Here is an 11,223-nt window from a genome sequence, read left to right on the forward strand (position 1 = left end):
CTAATAGTGGAAAGCAGAAAAAGACGTATCCGATGTGACCACATCGGAGAGAAGGACAAAGAGATCCAGTGACTACTCCCCTATCATGCCATGTTCTTCAGAATCCTGGCATGATGGTAGGATTTAAATAGAAACCTAGAGTCAGTACTACTAAACAGCCAGCCCTGACATGGTCTCCTGCCCGCCATGGTCTCAGCCCCGAGACTGTCCTCCAAGGTCCATCTCTCCTGCAAGGTCATCTGACGAATTGTAATTCTTTCTCTGAGAGACAACTTTTCCTCCTTGGCTTCAGCTGTTTCTTCTCTCCTGCAGGAGATACCTGGGGTCATTCTGATCTCTTGAGGGGAGAGGGCACAAGTGTCTCTTTAGTGTTTGTTCCAGACAGACTGGTTGCAGAACAGGCACAGACTCCCACTTAGAATTCATTTATCTGCACCGCCGCTTTCCTGGTCTCCAATTCCATCTGCTTTTGTAAATGAGATGTGACTTGAACAATATGTATCGACAATACTCTACAGAGATAGCTGCGCTTATGTCCCCATGTTTGCTCTCAACTTCATCAACTAATCCCTATATGCCTGAAATTTTATAATAGCACATGGTCCAGCAGAGAAAGACCTCAAAGAGATGGCCAAATCCCTTTCTCTTTAGACACTTGGGACTCACGTAAATTAAAAACTTACTAATGTGGTTCAGATACCGTTTCATATTCCTCAAGAGGAGGCTGGCATTTTAGTCTTCAGGTCTCGTGTTCTGTTTACCCAGCCAGCTGATATGGCACTGGTGCTATTTCAAAACCTCCGAAGTGCCTAATATCCTCTGTGATGTGTAGCACATTCTCACTCACATGCAGGAGAGCTCGTGGTCTGATTACGGAAAAGCTTAGGAGGGCCAGGGATATAGCTCAGCCAGTAGACTACTTGCCTAGCATGCTTAAAGCCCTGGGTTCCATCCCCAGCAATGTACAAAACCTGACAGGGTGACAGGCACCTGCAATCCTAGCAGTCAACAGGAAGATCGGGAGCTCAAGGTCAAGAACCAGCCAGGACTACAGGAGACCCTATCTCAAATCAGAAATGAAAAAAACCACAGATGAAACGTGGCAGCTACACTGCTTATGATGTCATGCATTAGCTCATATGGGGCACCTGTAGGTTTTTGAACAGATACTCGTCTTTAATTAACAAAAATATTTGCGTGCAGTTGGGTATTTTTAAAGCAATTAGGATGTTCCTTCCTGTAAGTAAATTAAATGCTATTCTTAGAGTATGGGCTACACCATTCATTTGCCTTGCAAAGAAAACGTTCCCTCTAGGTGCTATGAAAGCAAATGGAGCCAGCTCTGCTAGAACTCATTGCACTTTCATAATTTCTGAGGTGCTCAATTTAAGTTTAAGCCCTCTGCCTAGATGATAGGGGGACGGGGGAGTCCTGTCGACTCACCACCATGCCCCAGGACCCGGCTTGTGCTTTTCTTTTTCTTTTTTTTTTTTTTTTTCAGTTGTTTAGCTCAATCAGTATTTGGCAACTCAGGGAGAGTTAGCTCTGTTCATTTATATGTCAATGTTGTTGTTATATGCCAACACTATTTTGCATTTGACAGTTGAAACTGACTTAACATTTTGTGTGGTTTCATTTTATTTATCTTTTGTCTTTTTTTTTAAGTTGAGAATTAGAGATACGACTGGCTCAGTCACCAAGCCTAACTATGACCGTTCAGGTCCCTAGCACCATAATAACATCGGTGCGTAAAAGCCAGGATAGGTGACATACATCTGTGACCCCAGCACCTCAGTGTCAGGAGTAGGGGCATGAAAATAAAGCTCTAGCTCTCATTGGACAAGCAGCTAGGAAAACCAATGAGCTCCAGGTTCTGTAAGAGAGATGGTTGGACAGACAGACAGACAAAGTTAACAGCAATCCAGAGAGACATCTGAAGTCAACTCTAGCCTCTGCACTCCTATGTGCAATAGACAGAAACACAAACACGAAGAGTACACACATAGGACCTGTCTTATCAATCAAATTGCAATGCAATGTTAGCACAAGATAGAAATGAAAATTATGCATTCAGTCAAATTCCAACATTGAATTACATAAATATATTGTGAGCCTTAAAAGAAAAAATGTTTTCTACATCAGATTCAAATGATTCATTTTATATCTATATATTTACATATAGATATTATAAAATCTATAGTGGGTATATCTGGCTTATGAGATATAAATAAAACCTGAATGTGAGATATGTATAGCTATAAGATCTAGAGATTATGATTAGTATGTTTCCAAATATGAATGTCTGGATGTATTTTTGTGTATATACAATATGTGTGTGTGAGTATATGTGTGTGTGTGTGTGTGAGAGAGAGACAGAGACAGAGACAGAGACAGAGACAGAGACAGAGTGTGTGTGTTAGGTGGGGTGCATGTGGAAGCCAAAGGTTAACCTCAGGAGCCACCCACTTCATGTTTTGAGATGGGCATCTCTCATTAGGAACTAGGTCTTTCTAATTCATTTGGCTGACCACAGAACTCCAAGGATCAACCTATCAACCTATCAAGGTGCTTGTGCGCTCTCTCTCTCTCTCTCTCCCTCTCCCTCTCTCTCTCTCTCTCTCTCTCTCTCTCTCTCTCTCTCTCTCTCTCTCTCTCTCTCTCACACACACACACACACACCCTGTGATTGCAAGCACTCACCACCTTACCCAGCTATGGGTTCTGGGGATCAAGCTCAGCTCCTCATGCTTACATGGCTAGAACTTTATCAAATGAGCCCACATGTCATCGTAGCCTTCGGTATAGCCTACATCCAAGCGCTAACAATAGGCAAAAAGGTTTACCTGTGCACTAAAATGTTGCTTTTTCAGATAATTCTGAGTCTGAGGACTCTGCCCTCCTTGTTTCACATGCGTCAGCCTCTCCATTACAGGACTCGGTCTTGACGTGTTGTGTTTCTTGTCCATCCTTGAGATTGTGTAAGGCCAATGGGGAAACAAATGTAGTTGTTTCTTTCATCCACTAATGGGCCATTAAGGTCTTGAGTGACTAATCTAGAAAAGTGCAGACCATGGTAAGATGAAATTATGAAATATCCTGGGTTCCATGTGGAAAGAGAAGCCCACTGTACCAGAAGCCAAGACTATATCTCTTCTGGGCTCTATCTGGCCACTGAACTGAAAGCAGTTCCCTCTTTTGTGTGTTATAATATGCAGTGCCTCCAACATGAGGAGTTACGAGGCAAATATCAGAGTTGACATTTGTTTTCCTCATGTAGCCCAGGCTAGCCCTGAACACACTATATAGCCGAGAATAAGCTTGGATTTCTGATCTTCCTGCCTGCCCTTCCCAATGGTGCTGAGGTTAGAGCCCAGGGCTTTGCCTGTTTGAGCCTAGAACTTTACCAACTGAACTACATCCCCACCCCAATAGCTACAGTGGCAAGAGGTGGATGTTTTGTCTTCTCTCAACAACATCCTCTGTGGGAATTGAGACAACACATATTTCAACTCAAGGTGTCCTACTGAAAGGAGCCAGAGAAGGGGGGTGTGTCTTGAAGGGAAGCTAGTATTTAAATAGGTGGTGGAGGTAATGAAAGATGTTTGGAGGCGGGGTCAGGGATTATTAAAGAGGCAGGTCTTTCTGTGTCCTACTATGGTCTTACATGAGCATTTGCTTACTAGGAGCCAAGAGGGAAGGGGTAGGTTATACAGATGCTAGAAGTCAACCATGGACAATCTCTGAATGAGGGAAATTGACCACCTAGTATGAAACTATCACTCTACAGCTCATATCTCAACCCTTTTGTTTAAAAAATTGCTTGTCTCCCAGACTTCTGAGACCTAATAGCCAGAGGGAAAGAACCCACAGTATACATTAGATTTGTTTGTTCAAGTGGGTAAAAGTGCAGTTCCTGGGGGTGGGGGGAATGGGACAGGTATCAGATGTACCTGCCCCTCCATTGTCATGATCATTATGAACAGCAAAAATGGAGGAGCTTTAGCAAACAGGGTTGGTGAGCTGGGGACACAGCCCAATTGGCAGAATACTTACCTGATGCATACAGTGTTCTGGGTTCCACCTCCAGCACCCAGGATCTGGAAGCAGGAGGATCAGGAGCTCAAGGGCATCAACACCATGAGAAGTTTAAAAAAGGCTTGGGCTATAAGAAACCCCATCTTAAACAGGGCAAAGGACAAAGGACAAGACAAGTATCTTTATGTGGCTGGGTTGGTGCGCTATCTCTGATAGAACAGACAGAAAGAATATGTCAAGAACGTCAACTTGTCTATGGTCTCTTGACCCCACTGCTTTGGGCCCATGGTGATGCTGATGTAACTGTTGAGCTTGTATTATACACCGAACCTGCTTGTGGCAGTCAGGAAGAAGAGGGATAGTCCCCTCAAGGGCATGCCTCTAAAACCTGATGTCCTCCCGTCAGGATTCCACCCTCTAAGGCTTGTAGCACTGTCTAGTTATGCTACCAGCTCAAGGGGAAAAGCTTCATTCAACACGTGAGCTAGGGGGACAGTTACTACCCCAACATTGCTGATGTAAAGGCAGGCAAAGCTTCCAGCTGCCGAATGGCTCTGGGTGATTTGTGGGAAGGAGGATGGAGAGGCACCAGGAAGAGAGAGAGCTAATTTACATGTCCCCGTTAATTAGATCTAATAAGTGTTCTGTCAGTTCCCTCATTTCCACTGGTTTCTAGGGTGTTTGGGAGCTCACAAAAGCATCTCGGGGTGTGTTTGATGGCTACAGTGTTCTGTTTATCTCATGCACATACCGAAGTAAAGACACCTTTGAACGTCGTGGGAACACCAAATCACTGCCCAAATTTGAGAGAGAAAAAAAACCTCTGTTTAGCACTTCCTAAAAACATCAGCACAAATTAATAGCACTTCATAGATTTATGTACTAAGATTGCAGACAAAGCCGTGTGAACGCTAATGAACTTCATCTATTCATTACTTTTTTTTTATTATCTAATAGCTTATTCCTTGAATATGTGTGACTTGGGATTAGAGGTGCCAATTGGAAGACCTCAGAGGTTCAGAAATTCACAGATGAGAAATAGCAAACTGCATTCATTTAGCAGGTATTGAAAGGCATGAATAGAGCCTCCGCCATCTACTGTGAAAAGGAGATTAAGCAGAAGAATAATTAATTTGCCAACACTGCTTCCTAGATTGAGACATTATCAAAATCGATCTTTATGCGTTAGTATCCTTCTCTGTAAAACTGAAGTCATTTGAGGCTTCTAAGGCAGGACAGTTATGGACATCTAGGACTCAGCTGAGTCCATGTTACAGAGAGATGGGTTAGGAAGGAGGGAGGGGGCTACATATGATTTTCAAGGCTAGCCTGAGCTACATGAGACTATCCTTCTCCATCTCCCTTTCCCTCCTCCTCCCCTTCCCCTTCTTGCTGGAGTGTGTGTGTGTGTGTGTGTGTGTGTGTGTGTGTGTGTGTGTGTGTACCTATAGAGGTCAGAAGTCAACCTTGGCAATCCACCTTTTTTTTTTTTTTAATGTTTCAGATAGCACCTCTCAGGTTATACTGGTTGACCAGCAAACCCTAGGGATCCATCTGTCTTTTGGATTACCAATGTGCGCCTGTGTTTGTTGGTTGGATGGATGGATGGATGGATGGATGGATGGATGGATGGATGACTGGAAGGATGGATGGATGGATGGATGGATGGATGGATGGATGGATGGATGACTGGAAGGATGGATGGATGGATGGATGGATGGATGGATGGATGGATGGATGGTTGGTTGGTTTACTATGGGTCCTCAGGATCAAATTCTAGTTCTTGTGTTTCCAAGGCAAGCCCATTACCCATTGACCTTCCTCCTCAGCATTTTGTGCTTCTACTGTTTGTTTAAACCTATAATTATATTTGGGGGCCTAGATTAGAGATCTCATGTTGGTCTTAGCCACGTGTGAGAAGCAGTCTTTTACTGCAAAGTGTGAAGAACATTCATCTAGTTTCTAGCTGCTAGACCCTCCTCCCCTCCCCACTGGATCAGTATAAATGGCACCTAAACCCTGCATTTCCACTGTACCATGGAGCATGTGTGCTTTTAATTTGTGTGTACCTGTTAAAGCTTCTTCGGGGTCTGTGTGTTAAACCACAGGGCTTTCTCTGTTAGGACAGACATGGGCAGGGAATATTACAAACCTTTAACCTGGGCTCTGTATAAGACTGTTTTGAATAACACAGAAGATAAAAGAATCGCATGTTTGTACATTTTTAAGGCCCCAGCTTAGTATCTAATTAAAACCAGGATTTCTCTGTTATGAGTCGACATCTCCTGTGGGATGTTTGTGAATATTGCATACACGCTCACAGGAGGTTTTCATATGTACAGCATTTTTAGTGTCTCTGAGCTTCTTGAGCAATGGACAAAGAAAAAAAGTCCCTTCTGTTTCATTTTGACTTTATACCTATTCTGTGTTATAGCTAAGAGGTCAGCTTATAGGCCAGCAAAAGTAAGGTTGAGCTGGAAGGTGGGGGTCCTGAATTAATATGGTGTTTGCGGAGTGATGCTGTCTCCTAGGAGACAGGCTGCATCCAGCTCACCCCCAGGAGTTCAAGTGGTCAGGAAGGCGCTGATGGTATTACAGCTGTCACTTTTAACAGGCGGCCATGTCCAGAAAGCTTGCCATTTCTGTCCCTTTTCCATGTATCAGAAGACCTTTTCAGTAATAAACTGTAGACATCTGAGATTGCTTCTCTAAATTTCACTGTTGGTCGGACCAAGATTGAGCTACAAATATAAATGAAGTCGCAGAGCTGAGCTGAGGTCGGAATAAGTTGAAAGACAGGAGATAAAAGAAGTAAACAGAAAAGGAAATGCCACATCGGTGTGGGGGATAAAACAGAGAGGGTCTCTCAAGAGACCCATCACATGCGGGTACATCAGTGAGGGCAATGGTATGGAGTGGTAGTCACAGATAGCTGTGTGGAAATGAGTGGTAGTGCGTCCCTGAAGCTGGGAACGGAAGGAAAAGGTCAGTATTGGAAACCAAGGCACTACAGGCTGATTCCCATTGTCTTAGTTAAACATTCTAAACAGTTTTCAGTTGACGGGAGCACTAAGTGTACCAGCAACCTGCCAGCCCTCAGAGGCTGAGCAGAGAAAATTCCCTCAAGAGCTAGTATTTGAGGTCTGCTTGGGCAACACAGCCAGATCTCCTTTCAAAAGGAAGTCCCATTACTGTTGCCTTCATCTACTACTAACAGCTCTATCTAAGGCCTAGGGTCCTGTCAGCCCCTACAATATCAGCCTTATATGTAGTACCACCCTGCTGGGAAGACAAGAGCAAACACATCGCTCTCAGCATGGTCAGCGTGCTCCTGCCCCTGCATAGACCTGATGGAGATAGACCAACTGTTGAGCCTGACACAAAAACCTTTGCTAAATAATCAGAATGAATGAAACGGATCATTTTAGTGAAATAAAATGGGGTTATATCTACTTATATTACTTTATTATATTAATTATGCTAATAGACAGCATGGCATCTATCCTTATGCCCATGCCTTTGTGATGCAATCACCCAGGTCCCTAGCTAGGCAAATACTCTAGCATTGAGCTATATCCCCTGCATCTACCTCGGTGGTTCTCAGCCTGTGGTTCAAGACCCCTTTTGGGGGTGGAGTGACCCCTTCACAGGGATTGCCCGAGACCATGGGAAAACAAAGTATTATGATTTATAACAGTAGCAAAATTACAATTATGAAGTAGCAACAAACTGTGTAGTAAGGGGTTGCAGCATTAGGAAGGTCGAGGACTGGGGCTGGGGATTTAGCTCAGTGGTAGAGCGCTTACCTAGGAAGCGCAAGGCCCTGGGTTCGGTCCCCAGCTCCGGAAAAAAAAGAACCAAAAAAAAAAAAAAAAAAAGGAAGGTTGAGGACCACTGGTCTGTTTATCCATTTGTTAGTTGGTTTGTTATTATGTACCTCTGTCTAGCCTGGAACTCAAAAATCCTCCTGCCTCAGCCTCTTGAGTTCTGGGATTGCAGACGTACACCACCCTGTCCTCTATCAAGGCCTTATTCTTCCCTGATGCCTAGAATTTTGATATGAAGTCAACTTTAGCAATGGTGCCCCACACTTAGTCAAATTAGACAGCTCAGCTTGGGGGCAGTGTAAATGAAGTGCTCTGGATGTTACAGTCTGACCTCGGTTTTAATCATTCCCCAAATGTTGATACTTAGCCTAAGTAAAGTGTAATAATCAGAGAAGCCCCAAGATGTGGCTCAGTGTAGGACACTTACCTAACACGTGTGAGGCCCTGGGGCCCCTCCCTAGAACAAGAGAGAGAGAGACAGAGAGAGACAGAGACAGAGAGAGACAGAGACAGAGAGAGACAGAGACAGACAGAGACAGACAGAGACAGACAGAGACAGAGATAGAGAGGGACAGAGAGAGACAGAGAGAGACAGAGAGACAGACAGAGACAGACAGACAGACACAGAGAGACAGACAGACAGACAGACAGAGACAGACAGACAGACAGACAGAGACAGAGAGAGACAGAGAGACAGAGATGGGGAAGGGGAGAAAGACAGATACAGAGAGATGGGAAGGCTGAATGTGGTACCACATGCCTGTAATCCCAGCACTCAAAAGGCTGAGGCAGTAGGATCCCTAGTACAAGGCTAGCACGTACTCTGTAGCAAGCTCCTATCTCAAAATAAACTATAAAATTAACAACTCCATTGTGGGGGTGGCTCCTCAAGCACCCTTCGGGGTCTACCTTTCCTGGACTTCGGCACACAGATGTATGGAACCAGACCCTTGTAAGTCCCAGCACCCCACCCCCACCCCATCCTTACTTTCAGAGCTGCTGGGTGAGGTTGTCTGAGGCACTTCCTGCTCAGACAGCAATCTCAAGTCAGGATCGCTTCCTAAGGCGCTTAAAGATTTCTCCCTGGGTCAGGTGATCATCTGATCATCACAGCAAGCTCACCAATAAAAGCTCATCACTCTCTACAGCCGGGCTCATAAACTTCTCCTGAGCCCTACCTCTCAGACCCAAGTCATTTCACAGGGCACAAGTCTAGAATGAGCAGACCATTTGAGAGGAAGAAGAGGGATAGATTTGGAGGCCGCATTAGAAACCTGCTGGTTGTAAATGGCGAAGGTGGAAGCCAGGTTGCCTCCGTAATCCTCTACTTCTAAACTCCCAGAGGGAGCTCATCAAAGTGGTTAGATCAAGCCAAAGAGATCAATTCGTGTTAAAGAGCACCAGCTCTATTTATTTAGACAGTGGCTCAAATCCCACCCCAAACTTTATTTACTTTTAGCACAACCTTGAATCAATCTCTCCTTTCACGTGCCATCGTTCCACAGAGCAGGCAGCAGAAAGCCCCAGTTAGCAAACGCTGGACACTGAGTAGTTATTGTAAGATACCATAGAACATCATGGAATTGGTTTGTAGAGCAAGTATTCTCTGGGCACCTCCCAAGGATGGTCGTAGTACAGAACCAGACCCTGGGGCTGGAGTGAAGAGAGACCTAGCTGTTGTCCAGCATATAGCGCTAACAGATTCTGCTTTCTGAGTCTTTCTGCGTGTGGTTTTGTAAACTAAGCAGCCAGCCAGCATCTCATTAGCATCCGGAAACAGAATGGCCAAGGAGGTGGAAGAAGTAGGCAGACGGGATGGAAAGCAAAGAAGTAAGGACCAAGAGTGAGAGTTTAGCCTAACATTTGTGTCTATGGGTCATCTGGTTCAATCTGGTAACATGATGGCAGCCAGCCAGAATACTTACTGAGGTGAGACTGTTGAATGTCATCTGGAAGAAGAGTAAGCCAATTATAAGCCTTTTCTCATGTTTGATGAATGATCTTGGATTGCAGAAAGCTAATTCAATGCAAATGAGATGCACACGTAAAATGCTTAGGCTGGGGGCTGGGGATTTAGCTCAGTGGTAGAGCGCTTACCTAGGAAGCGCAAAGCCCTGGGTTCGGTCCCCAGCTCAAAAAAAAAAAAACAAAAAAACAAAAAAAAAACGCTTAGGCTGTACACATTTCACGGACAGTTGCTTGTTGTGTTTCCTACTGCTGGCCTGTGATTCACAGGGGGCAGTCAGTAACGGTTTAGGGAAGAGGGGCTGGCAGACTGAATTACGCGAGTGTATCACATTAAGTATTGTCATTTAAGCCTGGGTGTGAACTAGATCTGTACGAAGGGGAGAGCCTTCTGTGGTTCAAATAAGGGGAAGATTTTTCACATTATGCTCTGACAGAAAAATGATCTGCAAATTTAGCTTTGCCCGCACGGCTTCGAAAGTGTTTCTTGGCCCAACACGACCTTCCATCTATCTACAGAACTGGCAGCCGCATCTCCATGGTGCCTCCAGCATCCAGAGCCATGGTAACATGTCTCCTTTGTTTTACTGTGGAGGGACCGCATGACAGTAGGACAGAGCATGCCATGGTGGTAGCCATGGTCACATGGGGTGAAAGGGATGCAGGGAAGAGAAGGGAATGTGTGCAAAGACTCTGGTGTCAGGCTGCTGTGCTGCCATCGGGTCACTTCCCAGTAATCTCCTGCTCTACCATGGATAGCGCAGCTCCTTTTCTCCTGCCCCAAAGTTGGAATGAGCTGTTCGCTTCAGGGGCAGGAAGCCTCTAGGTGTTTGCCACTGTTTCCATGACGCTGAGCACTTAAAACCATCTTCCTGGGAGAAGAGTCAAGGACCCCATTTCTCCTCCATCCCAGACTGGGTAAGATGAAGGGGAAGTAGGCATGGTCTCTCCGTCGCGGATTTTTGCTGTGTGGTGAGTTGAGCTTTGGCAGTAAGGCAGGCCCTCTGGTGCGCTAAGACACCATGGTGCAGTCTTGGCCAATGAGGAAACTAAGGCCATTCATGTACCAGACCAGGCAGTTCTGGCGCAAGGCCCTAGAGGGTGTCCTAGATCATGGTGGGGAGCCAACCATGCTGTGTGTCATTGCATGGCTTTGCTTCACGGTACGGCCTCAAGATGGCAAGACATTTGCGACATTTGCAGCTCACGTTGCCTGAGACTCCAGTAACACAAACATTGCAGGACTAGCGGCCCTCACTCATGGTGGCTGTCACACACACACACACACACACACACACACACACATACACACACACACACACACACACACACACACACAAGTCAATTGAACTGTGGGTCTGACAGTAAGAAACTGTGGGAGCTTGGAAGATCCTTA

The 11,223-nt window shown here is 45.2% G+C and overlaps 1 protein-coding gene across 19 annotated transcripts in view; it reads left to right on the top strand.

Moving 5' to 3' along the window:
- The window catches only part of Atxn1 (ataxin 1), a 411,355-nt gene that overhangs the window by 354,379 nt on the left and 45,753 nt on the right, over nt 1–11,223 (top strand). The window lies entirely within an intron of this gene.

Source organism: Rattus norvegicus, chromosome 17, assembly GCF_036323735.1.
Source record: "Rattus norvegicus strain BN/NHsdMcwi chromosome 17, GRCr8, whole genome shotgun sequence".
In the NCBI taxonomy this organism is placed as follows: domain Eukaryota; kingdom Metazoa; phylum Chordata; class Mammalia; order Rodentia; family Muridae; genus Rattus; species Rattus norvegicus.